Genomic DNA, 18,728 nt, shown 5'->3' on the forward strand with positions numbered 1-18,728 from the left:
GTCTTCCTGCATACATTTTCATGCAAGATAATCTTGCACTTACAAAAAGTGAAAGAACTAATTGCAGGAGTTTAGCAAAGCTGGGTTTATTTTACAAATGATACTCCCATTTAAAAGAATCCAATATATCATCTCAAAACCTGTTTTTTGTTTGTTTGTTTGTTTGTTTGTTTGTTTGAAATGGCTTTTAAAAAAGAACTACTGTACGGAGGTGAGGTTTATTCTCAGATGCGCTGACAGAAACTTAACATCAGAACTTGTGTCACTGTTTAAATTCCCTACGCTGAACACAAGGTGGAAGCAAAAGGTTTAATTTCGTGTATGCTGTACCTTTCATTCAACATGTTTTGCATTGCTGAAAATCGATACTTCTGAATTTTCAGTTGAAGTGAAGACGTGAAATGTGGGCAGTCAGATCAGTCTGAGGTTTTCTGACTGTTTCAACTCAGTTCCATCTTTTTCTTTATTCGCCGACCAGTTAGGACTTTCACAAAGAAGGGGGCTGCTCAACTGTGCTGAAGAGTCTTGCATGTATACCTCCGTGACAGTTTTAGCAGGTGTCAAGAATGTCCACAGGAATTTTTCAAGATGAGGGGGGAAAGCTGCACAATAGTATTTTTCACATAATTTGCACCTGTAGCACACACCACTGTAGCACAATGAGTCTCTTTATGTAAAAGGCCCCCTTGCAACCCCACGGATACCCACAGAAGGTCACCATTCCCCACCACCATCATAGCTTGCCTGACAACAGGGCCTCTGGGCATTGGCAAAAATGATAGGCATTCAGGAGCCTCTTCTTCCAGCCTCAGCTTGTGGGGTTCCTGCTTATCCTCTCAGAAAGGAAGGAGAAGGGCGAGATCCCAGCCACTGCTTGCCTTGTGCTGGCAAATCCCTTCCAGGTTCCTTCCCGTACATGCCTCAAAACCTGAGATACGGATGTGCCATGACTGGCAGCATGAAAGCCCAGGCATCAGAGCAACAGAAGGAACAGAGCAGCCATACTGCCCAGTTTAAAACACTGTTGTTATGTGCCATCAAGCAGCTTACAACTTACAGCAATTGAATAAATTAGGTACCTTGAAAATATCCTATCAGGAGCAGCAGCCCTGCTCAAGGCTTCTTCTGTTGAGTCAATCCATCTCATGTTAAGTCCTCCTCTTTTCCTGCTGCCTTAAACTTTTCCCAGCATTATTCATTTCCAGTGAACTCAGTCTTCTTAGGGTATGTCCTAACCACAATAGCTTCAGTTCAGTCATTTTTCCTTCTAGTGAGTGTTTGGGCTTGATTTGTTATATGACCCGCTTATTTGTCTTTCCAGCTGTCCATAAAGTTTTCCTTCAATATTAGATTCAAATGAACATTTCCCTTTTTTCATCTTTCTTTACTGTCCAGCTTTCACATCCGTACATAGTAATTGGGAACAGTATAGTATGGATGGTCTTGGTGATCGTTTCCAGGAACACTTCTTTTTACTTAGGATATTTTCTACTTATTTCATACCTGCCTCTTCAAGTCTCAGTCTTCTGATTTCTTGGCTGCTCTTTCAATTTTGCCTGCTGATTAAACCAGGGTAGAGAAACTCCTTAACAATTTTGGTTTCTTCATTGTTCTCATTAATGATAGAGTACGTAACCCTTCTGAAGTGATTATATCTGTCTTAATGTTCAGCTATAATCTTTCTTTTCACTTTCTCATTTAATCTTTCTCAATAATTAGTTCAAGTCATTCTTATTTTCTGGTTTTCACACTTCCTTTATCTGAGTCTAATCCACTTTCCTACATCATACATTCTGCATATGTATTGAGCAGATACAGAGATAAAGTGAGTTCTTTAGTGAAATCTGTCACCCATTTATCTTTCCTATACAGTTCTTCAGTATATGCCTTTCAACTTCTTTTAATTTATTCCTGTTGATATTTTAGCCTCTTTAATTTTGAATTTAATCTCCATTTGATTTCTTGAATCTTTTAAACTTAAAGTTGTCTGTGGGGATTCTGGTCCACTTTCAGTCCCTTTTACTTTTGCTTATTGTTTGTCATTAACAATTTTAGAAATGTCATCAGTCATCCACAATGAAAACAAATAAAAAAATGCTCCCTGTGAGTAGTACCCCTCAAGCAATAAGACTAAGATCTGTTTGTTTGCTTCCTGGTTTTCTGCCTTTCTCCCAAGAGAGGGGCCTAATGGGGCTCACTCATGCTTATGAATAAACACGACAAAAACACAATCACAGTTGAACAGGTGATCCTATTGAATAACCGCTGAATAAAAACCGCTTAAAGACACATGGGAAGGGAGAGAAAAATACCCACACCCACCCCAAAGGCCCTTTCCTCACCAATCAGTGGTTTTTCAAAAGCTTGCCTAAATGAAAAGATATTTGCCTTCTAGCAGATGCACAACAGGAGAGGTCTAAGTAAGGCTCAAAGTAGGTGATCCAGTTAGCACGTCATTAGACAACGAGTTCCCTTAAAGGGTAACAGAGACCTGTTTATGCTGGCATTACCTTCCCACTACCACATAATTTGCTTTTACTTTGATGTTGTGCGTCAGGAAGTCTGATCTGACCCAAATGCAGCACTTTGAAAGAACTGTGACTTATGAGAGAAAGATGCTATCATAGCAGAGAATGATAATTTGCCTCAACTTGTGATTTGGCCACTAGGCTGTCCTAGAATGGAGTTCAACAATCCAAAAGCCGCCACTGAGTAGGTGTCTCTCAGATCCTTACCAAATATCATTGTATATAAGCTAGGTCAGTGTGTAAAATATTCTTACTACTGTATATTGCTAGCCCAAGCATTTCTTCCTCTGCCTAGGCATCTGCATGGACAAAGCTGGAGGCAGTGGTGCTCCATCAATAAGAGTATTCCTTACAGCCTTCAATCTCAGAGGGTGACTACACACGCATTTAGTCTGTTGTTTGGTCTGCTGCAGGGATGGGCTGGTTCACTCTTTTTCTTAATGATCCGATGACATATTTGCTAGAGCAAACCAGCCCGCCCCTACGGAGTTCCTACCTGCACCTTTCTGGTGCTTGTCAGGTGCTGCTCTTTTTCAGTTGTGGGTAAGGTCACTCTGGGTTCATTTCCAACTTGTGTGATCACTGGGATCAAACCAAAGTGAGCTTCCTCCTACAGTTTTTCAGCTAGTTTCAATTTCCCCATATCATTGGTTGTTTAAGCAGACAGCTTAACCACTTAATGATTTGGGGAATCTGGGACATGATTTGAGGAAACATTTCTTTTCTTTTCTCCTCCATGGATCAGAAGAAGGAAACATTTTTTTTTAAAAAAAATAAGCCAATTAGGGCAGCACTGATTCAACTGAATAAGGAGATGGTGATAATGAATTATTTTAAAAATTGAAATCTTCCTTCTGAAAGTGAGAGGAGTCAGGAGGAAGGGTCATGGTGAAGAGGATCCAGGAAGAGGTTGGTGCACTTAATGATGGAGAAGGAGAAAGATTAAAGCTCCGGGACTCAGGGAAGTGGAGGAAGGCTGCAGTAGGGAAAGAGTGAGAAGGAGACAGCATCGCAACCCCCTTATTTTGCAGGATCAGGACCGGAGAGTCTAACAGCTCTAATATTTCTATGGTGCATTTTGCTTTATTTTGCTTTCTTAAAGGAGGCGAACCAAATAGGGTCACTTGAGGTGCATGTCATGCGGATGCAAGGATTGTGCCACAAGACATACTGGATAATCCACCCAACCTTAAATGAGCCTATTTAGCCTGTACCAGCCTATTCCAACTAGTTTATGTGGCCAAGCCCTAAGTTAGATAGCAGGTACTTGTGGGCACAACAGTACCCTTGATGCCCAGTCAAGTTTTAGTTTGGCTCCTATCTTCAAACAGGGCTAATCTGTTTAATTCATTTGTGGCATGTTTTTACTCTAAATCTCAGTTGCTCTGACTGCAGACATTCTCAGGGCATTTGTTTCACTACTGAAATGAATCAAAATCTGGGTCGGAGTATTTGAATGCAGTTCAATAGCATGTGATTTGGAGGTTGGTGTTTTAATATGGTTGTAAACTGTGTGGTATATTGGTAGAGGGAGATATGGAAGACTTTATAAGCACAAGTGCTCGGCTCCTTCAGCAGAAACAAGGGAAAGTGGCATTGGGACAGAAGACTGGAGGAGCAAAAAGAGCAAGTGAGCAAATAATGTTACAAAACAATTCACCTTCAGGAGAAAGAAATCTTCCTCTTCAAAACAAAAACAAAAACAAAAAAACCTGGATGGATTGCAGGTTTTCCTCATTGGAGACGCAAGAGGGAGCAGCAGCAGCAGCAGCCTTGAGTAAGGTCCACAGCTTGTAGTCTGTGGGAGAGACATACACACAGAGCATGAGAGAGATGCACCACTCAGAATAGCAGCCACTTTGGCTTCAGCCTCTAGCTGCTGAGGAAACATTTCCTGTTTGCTTGTTTACCTGCCTTGTTCTCCACCCTTCTTCTTCTGGAAACCAAGAGAACTGGCTAGACACAGATTGTTTTAAATATCTTTCAAAGTGTCATAGCGGTAGATTGGCAAGATATAAGAAGATAAACCACTAGTGCAGCTGACAGCACTTTCCAGCACTTAAGCAATACAATGATAAAATAGAAACAGATAGGGGGAAACAATAGGAATTTGAGCTGCATGGTATCCTGCAGTACAAAGCACATGATCTTGGCATCCAATACTCAACAAACCTTGCAGACAGAATCTGCTGCAACATGAGAGAGAATGCATGCCAAAACAATTGAAAAATTAAAAATGCATTCACAGTAATGTTAAAATAAACAAATCTCTCATGGCTGTTTAAAATACCTCATTTTCTGACCAAAAAAATTGCTCACTTACATGTACTTCGTGTAAAATTAATTTCAAGCATGCTTAACCCAATGCAAACCCAGGAGTATTTCCACATGCTACCACACCCTTCCCGTCTGTTTCGTGTCTTGCAAGTGGCTCTTACGTGATCTCACTTGCTCTGTACATAAAAGGGGGTTGTGATGATGAACAACCCTTGACCAGTTGTCCTTTTTACTGCCATTGTTAAAATGTTACCATATACAGTACAGAGATGTGTAAGTGGCTGGGCACAGCAAAAAGTTAGGAGAAGCTTTCAGTTCCCCAGTTTCTGCCAGATAGAGCAGAATGGGAGCAACACAGGGAAGGTGAAATATATGCATCATATTCAGCCATTTGGTATAACTACAAATTTGGTGTTTAATTAGCAATGGTCAGAAACGAGGATTTGCAAGAGGAACTGCAGAAGCTGCTGCTGCTAATTGACCAGATGCTAGTCACAGGTTGCTCATGAATCCAACGGTAAACTCAGTTTGTGCCTGGCTCATGCCCAGCATTTTGTCAATGAGCTGAACAGCTTCCAAAATCCCTTTTGTAGATTCTTATCAAACAAGATAGTGGCCGTTCATGTCCTGTTCACATAACTTTGCGTGGTGAACACATCAGGTCTTGAAATTAATTAAATGCTTCCTGTTATGTACTATCAAATCAGAAATGACCTATAGCAACCCTAATAGGTCTCCCAAGATAAATAAGATATTTAAGGAACAGTTTTACACCCTCAGCTAGTTTCCTTGGCTGAGTAGGGCTTCAAACCCAGACCTCCTGAATTGTACATAGTGCATCACTCTATCCACTACTTCATACTGGGTATCTAAATGTTTCCTATCCCCTCATTTCAGGTTCCACGCTTTTTGATAATGTGGTGACCCCGTTACTCTGTAATATAGTGTGTCACGTTGAATGATTTACTGAGATCTCCTGTCAGTTCGGAGAGAATGTGTATTTTTTATCCTGCTTGTTAAGGCTCTGTAACTCATTGTTATCAGAGATAGGGTTAAATCACAAATATGCCATGTTACAAAAACTCCTATCTCTGATACCTTGAATCCTAACACGTTGTGGCAGGCCTGTGTTGTTTCACATATTATTGCTTGTGATTTAAAGTTAAGAAGAGAGCAGCCCTTCAGGTGCTCAGCATACGTAGCTGCACTGTGCTACTCACATTAGATTAGGCATCCTTCAGTCTCGAGAGACTATGGTAACATGCTCTGTATGGACGACCAGGAACAGTGTCTAGTGTGGCTAAGAAGGCCAATTTGAGAGTGGCAGTCCCTTCCACACTGAGGACAAATACAATCTGTCCCCTGTCCAGCTCCATGAATTTGTTGCTTTTGGGATTGCCTCTTTGCCTCGGCCTGCTGGACAAGGGACTCTTCAAACTGGGAGAGGCTGTGATGCACCACTTGTCTCCAGGCTGAACGCTCAGATGTCAAGGTTTCCCAGCTGTTGAGGTCCATTCTTAAAGACTTCAGATCCCGCTTGCAGATATCCTGGTATCACAGTTCTGGTCTCCCTCTGGGGCGATTTCCCTGCACTAATTCTCTATACAGGAGATCTTTTGGAATCCGACCATCAGCCATCCTCACGACATGCCCAAGCCAATGTAGACATCGCTGTTTCAGTAATGTATATATGCTAAAAATTCCAGCTCATTCTAGGACTACTCTGTTTGGGATTTTGTCCTGCCAGGTGATACCAAAAATGTGTCAGAGACAATGCATATGGAATGTGTTCAGCTTCCTCTCCTGGCATGCACAAAGGGTCCAGGACTCACTGCAGTACAGGAGTGTACTCAGGACACTGGCTCTATAGACCTAGATCTCAGTATATGCCGACAGCTTCTTATTAAGCCATACTCTCTTTGTGAGTCTAGAGATCATGGTAGCTGCTTTGCCAATGCATTTATCCAGCTTGACATCTAGGGAGAGAGTGTCAAAGATTGTTGAGCCAAGGTATACCAAGTCATGAACAACCTCCAATTCTTGCATGGAGATGGTAATAGAGGGAGGTGAGTCCATGCCCTGGCACATGACTTGTGTTTTCTTCAGGCTGATTGTTAGTCCAAAGTCTTGGCAGGCCTCGCTAAAACGATTCATGAGTTGTTGGAGGTGTTCAGCAGCATGGACAGCAATGGCTGCCTCATTGGCAAAGAGGAAGTCCCGCATGCATTTCAGTTGGACTTTGGTCTTTGCTCTCAATCTAGAGAGATTAAAGAGAGTTCCATCTGATCTAGTCTGGAGATAGACACCTTCTGTTGCAGTTCCAAAGGCATGTTTCAGCATGACAGCGAAAAAGATTCCAAACAGGGTTGACATGAGGACATAGCCCTGTTTGTTTTATTTATTTATTTAATTTATATGCCGCCCACACTACCCAAAGGTCTCTGGGCAGCTTACAACATTTAAAATACAATAAAAATTCTGAATAATTAAAATACAATTAAAATATACATTGCCATCGGACCCACAGCTAATATTATTTCAATTAAAAGCCTTCTGGAACAGGAAGGTTTTGACCTGGTGCCAAAATGTCATCAGCATCGGCGCCAGACGAATCTCAGTTGGGAGGGCATTCCATAGTCTGGGGGCAGCTGCCGAAAAGGCCCTTTGTCTACAATCCGTCCCTCTTAACTCCTTAAGGGATGGCTCTTTCAAAAGGGCCCCCTGGCTAGCTCTTAACTGCTGGGTAGGTTCATATGGAAGGAGGAGGTCCTTCAGGTATCCAGGGCCCAAGCCATTTAGGGCAGTGGTTCTTAACCTTTGTTACTCGGATGCTTTTGAACTGCAACTCCCAGAAACCCCAGTCAGGACAGCTGGTGGTGAAGGCTTCTGGGAGTTGCAGTCCAAAACTCCTGAGTAACCCAAGGTTAAGAACCAGTGGTTTAGGGCTTTATATGTCAAAACAAGCACTTTGAATTGGACCCGGGCAGCAACTGGTAGCCAATGTAGCTTAACCAGAATCGGCTTGATATGGTTCCTGGTGGCCGTACCACTCACCAGCCATGCAGCTCAATTCTGGACCAATTGCATTCACAGGACCGTCTTCAAAGGCAGCCCCAGGTAGAGCACATTGCAGTAATCTACGCAAGATGTTACCAGTGCGTGTGTAACTGTCATGAGACTTCGCTCGTCCAGGTAGGGCCGTAGCTGGTATAATTTCCGCAGCTGAAGGAAGGCGCCTCTGGCCACCGAGTCCACCTGGGCTTCCAGTGTTAGACTGGGGTCCAGGAGCACCCCCAAGCGGTGGACCCTGTGCCTTAGGGGGAGTGTAACCCCATTCAGGGCAAGGAAATGGCCCTCCAGCCTGTCCGGTGAAGCACCCACTAACAGCACTTCCATCTTATTTGGATTGAGTTTCAATTTATTAACCCTCATCCACTCCATCATCAGGTCCAGCACAGAAACTGCCTCACCTGGATTGGTGGAAAACGAGACGTAGAGCTGAGTATCGTCAGCATATTGCTGACTCCTCAGCCCAAACCTCCTGATGACCTCTCCCAGTGGTTTCATGTAGATGTTGAATAGCATGGGGGACAGTATTGAGCCCTGAGGAACCCCATGACATAACCGCCATGGGGCAGAGCAACTGTCCCCCAGCACCACCCTCTGGACACGGCCAGCCAGGAAGGAGTGGAACCACCATAAAGCGGTGCCCCCAACTCCCAACCCAGCCAGCCTATCCAGAAGGACACCATGGTCGATGGTGTCGAAAGCCGCTGAGAGGTCCAGGAGTATCCACAGGGTCACACTCCCCCGTCTCTCTCCCGGCAAAGGTCATCATACAGGGTGACCAAGGCAGTCTCCATGCCAAAACCCAGCCTGAAACCCAATTGAAATGGATCCAGAAAATCCGTTTCATCCAGCAGCGCCTAGAGTTGCCCAGCCACAACCCGCTCCAACACTTTGCCCAAATAAGGGAGGTTCGCCACTGGTCGGTAGTTAACCACCAGCCTTGGGTCCAGGTTAGGCTTTTTAAAGAGTGGTTGAATTATCACCTCTTTCAAGGTGGTAGGGACCAGTTCCTCTCTCAAAGAGGCGTTCATGGCCTCCTGGACCCAGGTGCGAACCTCCCTGGCTGATCTTCCAATTAGCCAGGATGGGCAAGGGTCGAGCAGAGTGGTGGTAGAACGGACAGATCCAAACACCCTGTCCACATCCTCAGGTCTCAACAATTGAAACTCATCCATTAATACTTGACCTAAGCATGGCACACTGGACACATCCTCTGATTCTGCAGTAACTGTGGAGTCCAACCCACTGCGAATCTGAGCGATTTTCCCCTCAAAATGGATGGCAAACTCATCACAGTGAGCTGATGAGCAGTCCGGGACCTCCACCAGATTTCCCAGTTGATCCTGGACCATTTGAAACAGCTCTTCTGGATGACATTCTGAGAAAGCAATACAGCTGGAGAAATATTGCTGTTTCGCCAGCTGTATTGCCACGAATTAGGCCCAATAATGGGCTTTAAGTCGTGTTCGATCGGATTCCCAGCGGGATTTCCTCCACCTGCGCTCCAGCCATCTCCCCTCTCACTTCATCACCCACAGTTCAGAAGTATACCAAGGAGCTGTCTGGGCTCAGTGTGCAGGGAGAGGGCACTTAGGTGCAATCATGTCAACCACCCGGGACATCTCCCTATTCCATAGGATGACCTGAGCTTCGACCGGAGCGCCAACCATATCAGACGGATAATCCCCCTGAGCATTCATGAATCCATCTGGATCCATTAGTCTCCAAGGGTGGATCATCTTAATAGATCCCCCACCCTTGCAGAGGGGAGAAGCTAATAGACTAAACTTGACCAGGAAGTGGTCTGACCATGACAATGGGGTCACAACCAGCCCCTCCACTGGGCCCTGCTGCTCCTGGCTGCCTCGCCCCCCTCTCAACATGAGCCACATGACTGGGGGGAGAGAAGGGGCTTTAGAAAGGTTTTATTATATATAATAATAATTAATAATATAATATCTAATTATAATTGGAGGGACATGATTTAAAAATGGGATGGCATGCATATGTATGGTATGAGAAACATAAGGAACACTCACATTTTGGAGAACATATTCTCAGGAAGGCTTTAGGGATAGTATGGCAAAAATTTCAAGCACAAACCTATAAGAAAATTCCATTGTGGGTGGCACCTATAGAAGCGTTCACACTAAAAGTGTTGAACCAGAAAGGAGCACTGACTACATATGAAAATCTGTTAACTAAAGAACAAAAGATAAAGGATAATCAAGAGTTAGAAAAATTGGGTGTGGCTGGTGAAATTAGAATCAAGATACAAAAAAGATAAGACTGTGGGTTTCTTCGAGGGCAAAGTGCAGGTGGACAGACTGTGGATATATACTGATGAGAAAATAATCAAAAAATGTATACATTATTAGAATATGATTTAGAGGATGAGAGGGTGAAAGAGATGATGGTAAAATGGGCAAAAAAATTTGGATATAACATAGGTCTTGATGATTGGACTAAGATGTGGAAAGAAAGTTATAAGATGATTAAACCAGTAAATCTTAGAGAAAATATCCTCAAAATGTTTTATAGATGGCATTATACACCTGAAAGAATGGCAAAAATATCAGAGGGTAACAGCAATATATGTTGGAAGTGTAAAAAAAATGCAGGAACTTATTATCATGTGGTGGGCATGCGAAAAAGTCAAAATATATTGGACACAGGTGTGGGAAATAGTGAAAGAAATTACTCAGCAGAAATTAGATATAAAACCTGAAATGGTATTATTGAATATCATGCCGGAAATTAATGATTAAAAAATGAAAAATTGTCTCATGTACATACTCACAGCAGCCAGATTACTCTGGGCCCCAAAATGGAAAAGCAAAGAAATTCCAACGATAGAAGAGCTGTTAAAGAAGCTATGGGACATAGCGGAACTGGACACACTATCAGAAGCATTACGGGAACAAGCAAGAGACTATGTAAAACAAAGCTGGAAACTAATATATTCTTGGGCCCAGAGGAGGATAGGAGTGTAGGGCAAATTTGATTATATTTGTATATGTATTCAGTTTGCACTGGGAACCCAGCCAGAGAGAACAGAGAGTCAACGAAGCTGGAGTCTCTGACTCCAAAGGGGGGAGGGTTTAGCTTAGTAGGAGGGTGTTTCTTTTTTATGTTGATGTTTTAGTTGTATATTTGGTAGTACGTATATTAAATCAATATAAAAAAAGGCTATCCCTGCTAACCAAATCAAAGGCCTTTGTAAGATCTATGAAGGCCACAAAGAGTGGCTGTTGTTGTTCCCTGCATTTCTCCTGCAACTGTCTGAGGGAGAATACCATGGTGGATCTATTAGCTCGAAATCCACACTGTGATTCTGGATAAATTCTGTCTGCAACCACCTGGAGTCTCTTCAGCACAACATGGGTAAGCAGCTTCCCTACAACGCTGAGAAGAGAGATGCCATGGTAGTTATTACAGTCGCCCCTGTCTCTTTTGTTCTTGTACAATGTGACAATGTTTGTGTCCTTCATGTCCTGTGGTACTCCACCTTCCCTCCAGTAGAGACAAAAGACTTCATACAGTTCAGTGGTGATGATCTCTTTACAGCATTTCAGTACTTCAACAGGGATGTTATCCTTTCCGGGTGCCTTGCCAAAGCACTTGTTTCTGTTTCTATTTCTTCCTCAGTTGTCACTCCGTTGTGAAAATAAGAGGCACAACAGGCAGGTTTGGTGTATTTTTCACATTGTAGAACTATTTCCTGGAAATTCTGCAAGAATATTTGTGTATAAAAACTTTATTTTTATGCAGAAAACATTTTGTGCAGAGAACCTGGTTCTTGTGCAGTTTTTGATGCAAAATGCAAGGCTTTACACACAAAACTCTTTAAAAAAATTAATGTTGCTGCTGATGAAAATCTGCCACTCTTTCTGCTTTTGCATAGGAGCGAAACATCTTGCCAAAGCTGCTCCTTTTCCAACCAGGTATCTCAACCCTTTGTATGCAGCCTATAAGATTTAGGGTTTTGATAACAGGTTTGTACTTGCAATAGTGCATTATTTAATTCAACAGTCATGGTTGGTATCATATGATTAGGTGGCTAGACCATCAGAATAAGGAAATCTATATCTGCTTTTTTCATCACCATCTCCTGAATTATATTTACATCTCAATAGAGCTGTGTTTATAATTAATTACTGTGGAACAGGTAGTGTTGTGTAAGTGTTTCTGTATTGCACCACTGTGTCCTGTTTCCTGAAATTTCCCAGTGCTGACAGGTACAAGCTAATTTTTGATCTTTCTCCAAGGACTTTCTGCCAAAAACAAAGTCATGACATTTTGATTTATTTTTTTATGTCTATGTTTAGAACATTAAATATGTCCTATCATGATACAATTACTGCCACAAATGAGATGCAAAATAATTTTTAAAAATAGAATATATAATTACTATTCATTCATTCATTCATTCATTCATTCATTCATTCATTCATTCATTCATTTATTTATTTATTTATTTATTTATTTATTTATTGAATTTATATGCCGCCCACTCTACCCACTCTAAACATAGACAGAGAGAAAGCAGGCAGTAATAATTTTTAAGAATTAAACACATTTTTCTTCAGTCTGTTGTTCCTTAAGTCAGCAGTTCATAAAGCCTTGGGGAGAGTCCCATGCTAATGAAGGGTCATCGCTGAGAAAGCCTTTTCACGAGGACCTGCTATATCTATACCAAATTTGATGCTGCCCTGAAGTCCACTTTCAAAGTTATATTTTTTTTGTTTGAGCTTCACCATTTTTAGAAATGCCTTGTAGAATGTTGATTTGCTATACTGCACAAAAATATCACTCCACTATTGTGCATCTATAATTCTGCAGTGTACAAAGAAGTCCATGAACTTAGCAACCACACAGTCACTTTGTGACAGGAGACACCTGCTGTTTGGAATATCACTGGGAGAAGAGTGTCACAAACAAAACACTTGTCAGACATGACATGATTACCTGGTGGTGCAAAAATAGCACTACTGATAGTCTTGGAGCCTGACTACAGAGGAAGAAAAAAGCAGAAAATTCTAGGTTTGGGGCAGACTGATTCACTCTCCCCTTGGCCCATTAATCACATGATGCAGTGGGAAATGTGAATCAGCCCAGAGTCCCAGAGCTACAGCCAAGAGTTTTTCTTACCCCACCAGAAATGCTTGTGCTTTTTAGAAAGCTGAATCCTTTTGCTTCAGTTCAAAGCATGTAATCACTTGAACCAATGCAGACCAAATGAGCACATACATAGGAACACACACACACACACACACACACAGAGAGAGAGAGAGAGAGAGAGAGAGAGAGAGAGAGAGAGAGAATACAGTGCTGTGGCAAAGCACCCTCCTCCTTGCCTCTTGCCTCATAAGAGAGGATAAGGTGAACACACACACAGTATTTATATTTATTTATTTATTTTATTTATATCCCGCCTATCTGGTCGTGTCAGTATCATCCCTCACTTCTCCCCCAAGACACTTCTTCTCCCTCTTCTTTTACAGCTTCACCTGGGTGGACAGAGCTCCTGTTTGTATGTTTGTTTACAGCTAAACAAGCTCTTCCATCAGCAAGATAAGATGAGGAAATGGGTAACTGAGGAATGAAAGCCTTCCTAAGGACATTAGTTCCTTTGAACCTCACCATTTACAGGTGCTTCAATAGAACTGCAATAAAACTGCAAATAGAAGACTTTGCCTCCTCTGCCTGTGTGACCACTCAAAGCAAAGAGACTTGCAATTGCAACCTGAGTCAACAAGAATCTGGAATTGTTACAGCAACCATGTGCAGTTCCAGGGTCCAAGATGTGGCTCTTTCCCACTTGGGAGTTGCCACTGCTGTAAACAAATTATCCTTAAATTGTTTCTGCATCATCAGTGTTGTTCCTCTCAAGAAGGGTGTGCTGGTGGCTTGACTAAGCTGACAGAATATCCTTCGGGCTAACTGCATGGGATCATCAAAAGGCAGCTCTCCATTAATCAAACTTGGGAGTTAAGACTATCCAGTTACATTTAAAATCCCTGTTTCTTAACACCAGATCATTTTTCATAAATATTTAGGGGAAGATTTTTTTTTTCCTTACTGGACCCTGTATTCTCTAAAGTTAGCCATGACCTGAAAAAAAATGATGTGCCACCTTTTCTTGAATTGTGAAAAAGAGCATTTGCCTGGATGATGCTTGGCAAAACATTGGTATTTATATTTTCCACAATGCCCCTTTTACTGAACTACAGTATATCAAGCTTCTTGCACAACTATGGAGTAGACCTTAATTATTCCAACTTCTAGGCATAAGTTTAGTATTAAGCGCTTTACAGCAGCTTTATAAGAAACTACTTATTTGGGCAGAAAGCTGTGTGTACATGGTAAACTTGATGTTAATGTAGGTCCAGGAGAAAGTATCATGGTACCAGTAGAGCAGAAGATATCTCAAGTCAGGGCAAGGCAGGGGACACAATTTATCCATCGAAGCTAGTGTCTTCTACTACTGTCATAGCAGCTCTTCAGAGTCTTGAGCAAAAGTCTTATCAAATTTGAACCTTTTAACTAGAGATACCAGGAGCCGAACTTCTGCAAACCAAATGTGTATTCTAACCTGGACCCATCATCTTTCCCCATTCTGCTGTTTGTTATGACATCAAATGGAAGCATTGTCTGCAACTTGTAGGCATCCTTCAGTCTCGAGCAACTATGGCAATGTGTTGTGAATAGAGGTCTTGGAACAATGTCTAGTGTGGCTGAGGAGGCCAATTCGAGAGTGACAATCCCTTCCACACTGAAGACAAATACAATCTCTCCCATGTCCACCTCCCTGGTTTTGCTGATTTCAGGACTGCCTCTTTGCCTCGGCCTGCTGAACAAGTATCTTATCAAAATGGGAGAGGCCATGATGCGCCATCTGCCTCCAGGCTGAATGCTCAGATGTCAAGGTTTCCCATCTGTTGAGGTCCGTTCCTAAGGTCTTCAGATCTGGCTTGCAGATATCCTTGTATCGCAGCTGTGGTCTCCCTCTGGGGCGCTTTCCCTGCGCTAATTCTCCATACAGGAGATCTTTTGGAATCCAACCATCAGCCATTCTCAAGACATGCCCAAGCCAACGTAGATGTCGCTGTTTCAGTAATGTATACTTGCTAAAAATTCCTACATGCTAAAAATGTCTGCAACATTAATAAAATGATAGTTTTACTCTACATAAAGCTGATAAGATGTAAGTTTTGATGTTTAATTCTGGGTCTCACAAATCAAAAGGGAAGCTGGGCCATGTCTAGGAGATGGTAGCTATAGCAGCATATGAAATGTTTGTGAACAATCTGGTGTCAGCATATTCTGCATCAAGGTTGCAAATATAATAGATCAACTCTTTAACTGCAGCCTATTGATATATAGTGTTGCCAAACAAGAGCTAAACAAAGAGGCTGGAGAATTAATAAATTCAGAGATTTAAGTTACAACACTATCCCTTGAGGCATAGTGTTGTAACTTTCAGGGGTATGTACCTGAGACATCAAACATGCAAACAAAGCTGTGCTACTCTATTTCCCTGAAAATAAGATCTAGTATGATTTTTCAGGATGCTCGTAATATAAGCCATACCCCAAAAATAAGCCCTAGTTAAGTGAAAGCCCGCCCTCCACCACTGTGCAGCAACCAGAAGATGACATGACTGTATTTGAATAAACATTGTACATGAAAAAAAAGCATTCCCTGAAAATAAGCTCTAATGCGTTTTTGGAGCAAAAATTAATATAAGACCCTGTCTTATTTTCGGGGAAACAGGGTAGGTGCACATGATCCAATTTCAATGCAAAAGCAAGTCTGTTTTTTAGTTAACAAAAGCCCATTGTAACAACCTGCATTAATAAAAGAAAGAATTATGCAAATTAGTCCCTTTAATGCCACTCTCTGGGGTATATCTGTGAAGATTCTCAGTCATTCAGTTGAGGTTACAGTGGGGTCTCTACTTAAGAACTTAATCCGTATTGGAAGGTGGTTCTCAAGTTGAAAAGTTCTTATGTTGAATCTGCATTTCCCATAGGAATGCACTGAAAACCATTTAATCCGTATCTGCTGTTTTCCGTCCATAGAAACTACAGTGGAACCTCTACTTAAGAACTTAATCCGTTTTGGAATGGTGTTCTTAAGTTGAAACATTCTTAAGTCGAAGCAAAATTTCCCATAGGAATGGACTGAAAACCAATTAATCCGTTCTGGCTGTTTTTTTGTTATGTAGAGGTGTGTTCGTACATTGAAGCATTAGTTCCCATAGGAACTAATGCAAAGCTGGTTAATACGTACTCTACCACTAGGGGGAGAATTTTTTTTAACCTAAGATGACCTAAAGTTAAAAAAAGAGCAGGAAAGGTTTTTTTCCTGTTCTTATCTTGGATTTCTGTTCTCAAGTAGAAGCAAAATTTAGCAAATGGAGCTGTTCTTAAGTTGGATTGTTCTTAAGTAGAGACGTTCTTAAGTAGAGACCCCACTGTATCTGGAAATTTGAGTCATGGTAACTGTCCATTTAACAAGCCTGTTCAGACCAGGGGGAAGTGAAACCAATGTAGAGGGGTCAGGGGTCTCCTGCCAACTGTCCTCAGACTGAAGAAGCTACTTGGATGAGTAGCAAAACGTTTCAACGTAACAAGAAAAAAGTCCAGTTGCCATAACTCAACTTCTAGATAACACTCTCTAGGGTTTGAGGCCCTTGTGTAGCAAATCTGAAAAATGGCAATCAGTCCTGCTGAGTTTGCCTACTCTTACACTTGAGAAAGATTTTTTTTAAATCACCTAAGGGGGCACTACTCTCTCCAGCCACTAGATAATGTAGCTTCAATCAACTCTTTAATCTAGTACTATTTAATCTGCAGCGTGGTTTCATTAAAGACTGCATTGTTAAATGCTGCCTCAGAAACCTATGGGTTTTGCCTAAGCAGAAACTCTGAGCTGGTGCCAGCCTTGAGTTTTTTGACATAAGCACCATCTCTTCTCCATCCCAACAGGCATAATTCAGTGTACTTTTGTACATGCCTATCTATTAATGGCTCATCATGACTGTACTCTCCATCTAGGGATGGAGTTTTAGGGACAGAGCAAACTTCATGGCTTAAAACATCTGGCCAAATTTCTTTCTTTCTTTCTTTCTTTCTTTCTTTCTTTCTTTCTTTCTTTCTTTCTTTCTTTCTTTCTTTCTTTCTTTCTTTCTTTCTTTCTTTCTTTCTTTCTTTCTTTCTTTCTTTCTTTCTTTCTATCTATCTATCTATCTATCTATCTATCTATCTGTCTGTCTGTCTGTTTATTTATTTATTTATTAGATTTTTACCCCACCCCTCTAGACAATGTCTACTCGGGGCGGCTTACATGGATAAAAACACAGTAGTATAACATGTATAAATTCATTTGAAATACACTTATAACAATTAGTTCCAACAACACAATTTTTGGACTTTCATGTTCCCCCCCTTTTTTACCACCTCAACTGAGGAAGAGTTCTGGAGAACTCAAAAGCTTGCTCACCATTAATTTAATAATTGCACTTTATCAAATTGATTCCAACTTTTGTCAACCCTTTCCCTAATTTTGTTTTGGTATAGAATACTCAAAAGTGTTTGAACATCCCCTTCTTCTTGGGTACCCTGGGATGGATCAGGTTACCCAAGGCTGAGACACAGTCTGGAACTGAACTCCCAGCCTCAGGCTTTCTTTCTTTCTTTCTTTCTTTCTTTCTTTCTTTCTTTCTTTCTTTCTTTCTTTCTTTCTTTCTTTCTTTCTTTCTTTATTTATTTATTTATTTATTTATTCATTCATTCATTCATTCATTCATTCATTCATTCATTTATTTATTTATTTATTTATTTATTTATTGAATTTATTGAATTTATTGAATTTATTTGTTTGTTTGTTTGTTTGTTTGTTCTATTTATATCCCGTCCATCTGGTATATTCTACCACTTTGTCGTCAGATACCCAACTAGTATCTCTGTTGCTGCACCTATACTTTTGAACTCCCTCCCACCGGAGGCCAGGCTGACCCCATTTTTGCTCTCCTTCCACAAGTAGGCAAAGACCTTTCTCTCCAGGCAAGCTTCCCCTTAGTGACTGGCTGCCTGAGTGGGTTTTTTAAACTGATGGTTGTGCCTTACTGCTTTGAATCTGTTGTTGGCATTGCTTTGCTTTTAGTATTTGTATACTTACTGTTTTTAGCTTTAAATACTGTCTTTTAATGATGTAAGTTGCCTTGGGTTCTTTTTAAGGAGAAAGATGGGGTAAACAAACAAACAAACAAATTTGGGGATCATGTTATGATTCTTGGGCTTATGGTGTGGATGTTGTCTACTTGCGAACTAAAACACAGGCAAAATGACTTGGCACTCAAAACCACACAAACCCCATCACAATCACAAATTGGCATATTTGTAAACTCTTCCTATAACATGATAATCTACTTAGGTGAGTAACTTTTAGGAGCTCTTCCTTGCCTAAAAATCCATAGAAACCATGGGAACATGAGTTATGAAGATCTGCCAACATGGTTCTGCCCCCTCTTGTTCCTGTCTACTTGGACCTTCTGATAACCTTGCTTTTGATGCTGATGCTGATGCTTCTACAAAGGACGGGTTCCTAATGCAAGCAATGATGGTGAATCCCAGGCCTCTGCAGGGAGCCCTGCCATGGTTCTTGCATCATACTTAGTACAAACCAAGGAACCCACTTCAAACATGTGAGTGCATAACATGGTGGCTTATCCAGTTTCAAGATCTGGTGGGGAAATGCGTGAGACGATAATGAACGAGGTTGACTCCTACAGCTCTGTGCAGAAAGGAAGCTGGGAGGAGAAGGTGGAAAACAGGTAGATAATTTTGA

The sequence above is a fragment of the Pogona vitticeps genome, chromosome 1 (assembly GCF_051106095.1).
Source record: "Pogona vitticeps strain Pit_001003342236 chromosome 1, PviZW2.1, whole genome shotgun sequence".
In the NCBI taxonomy this organism is placed as follows: Eukaryota; Metazoa; Chordata; class Lepidosauria; order Squamata; family Agamidae; genus Pogona; species Pogona vitticeps.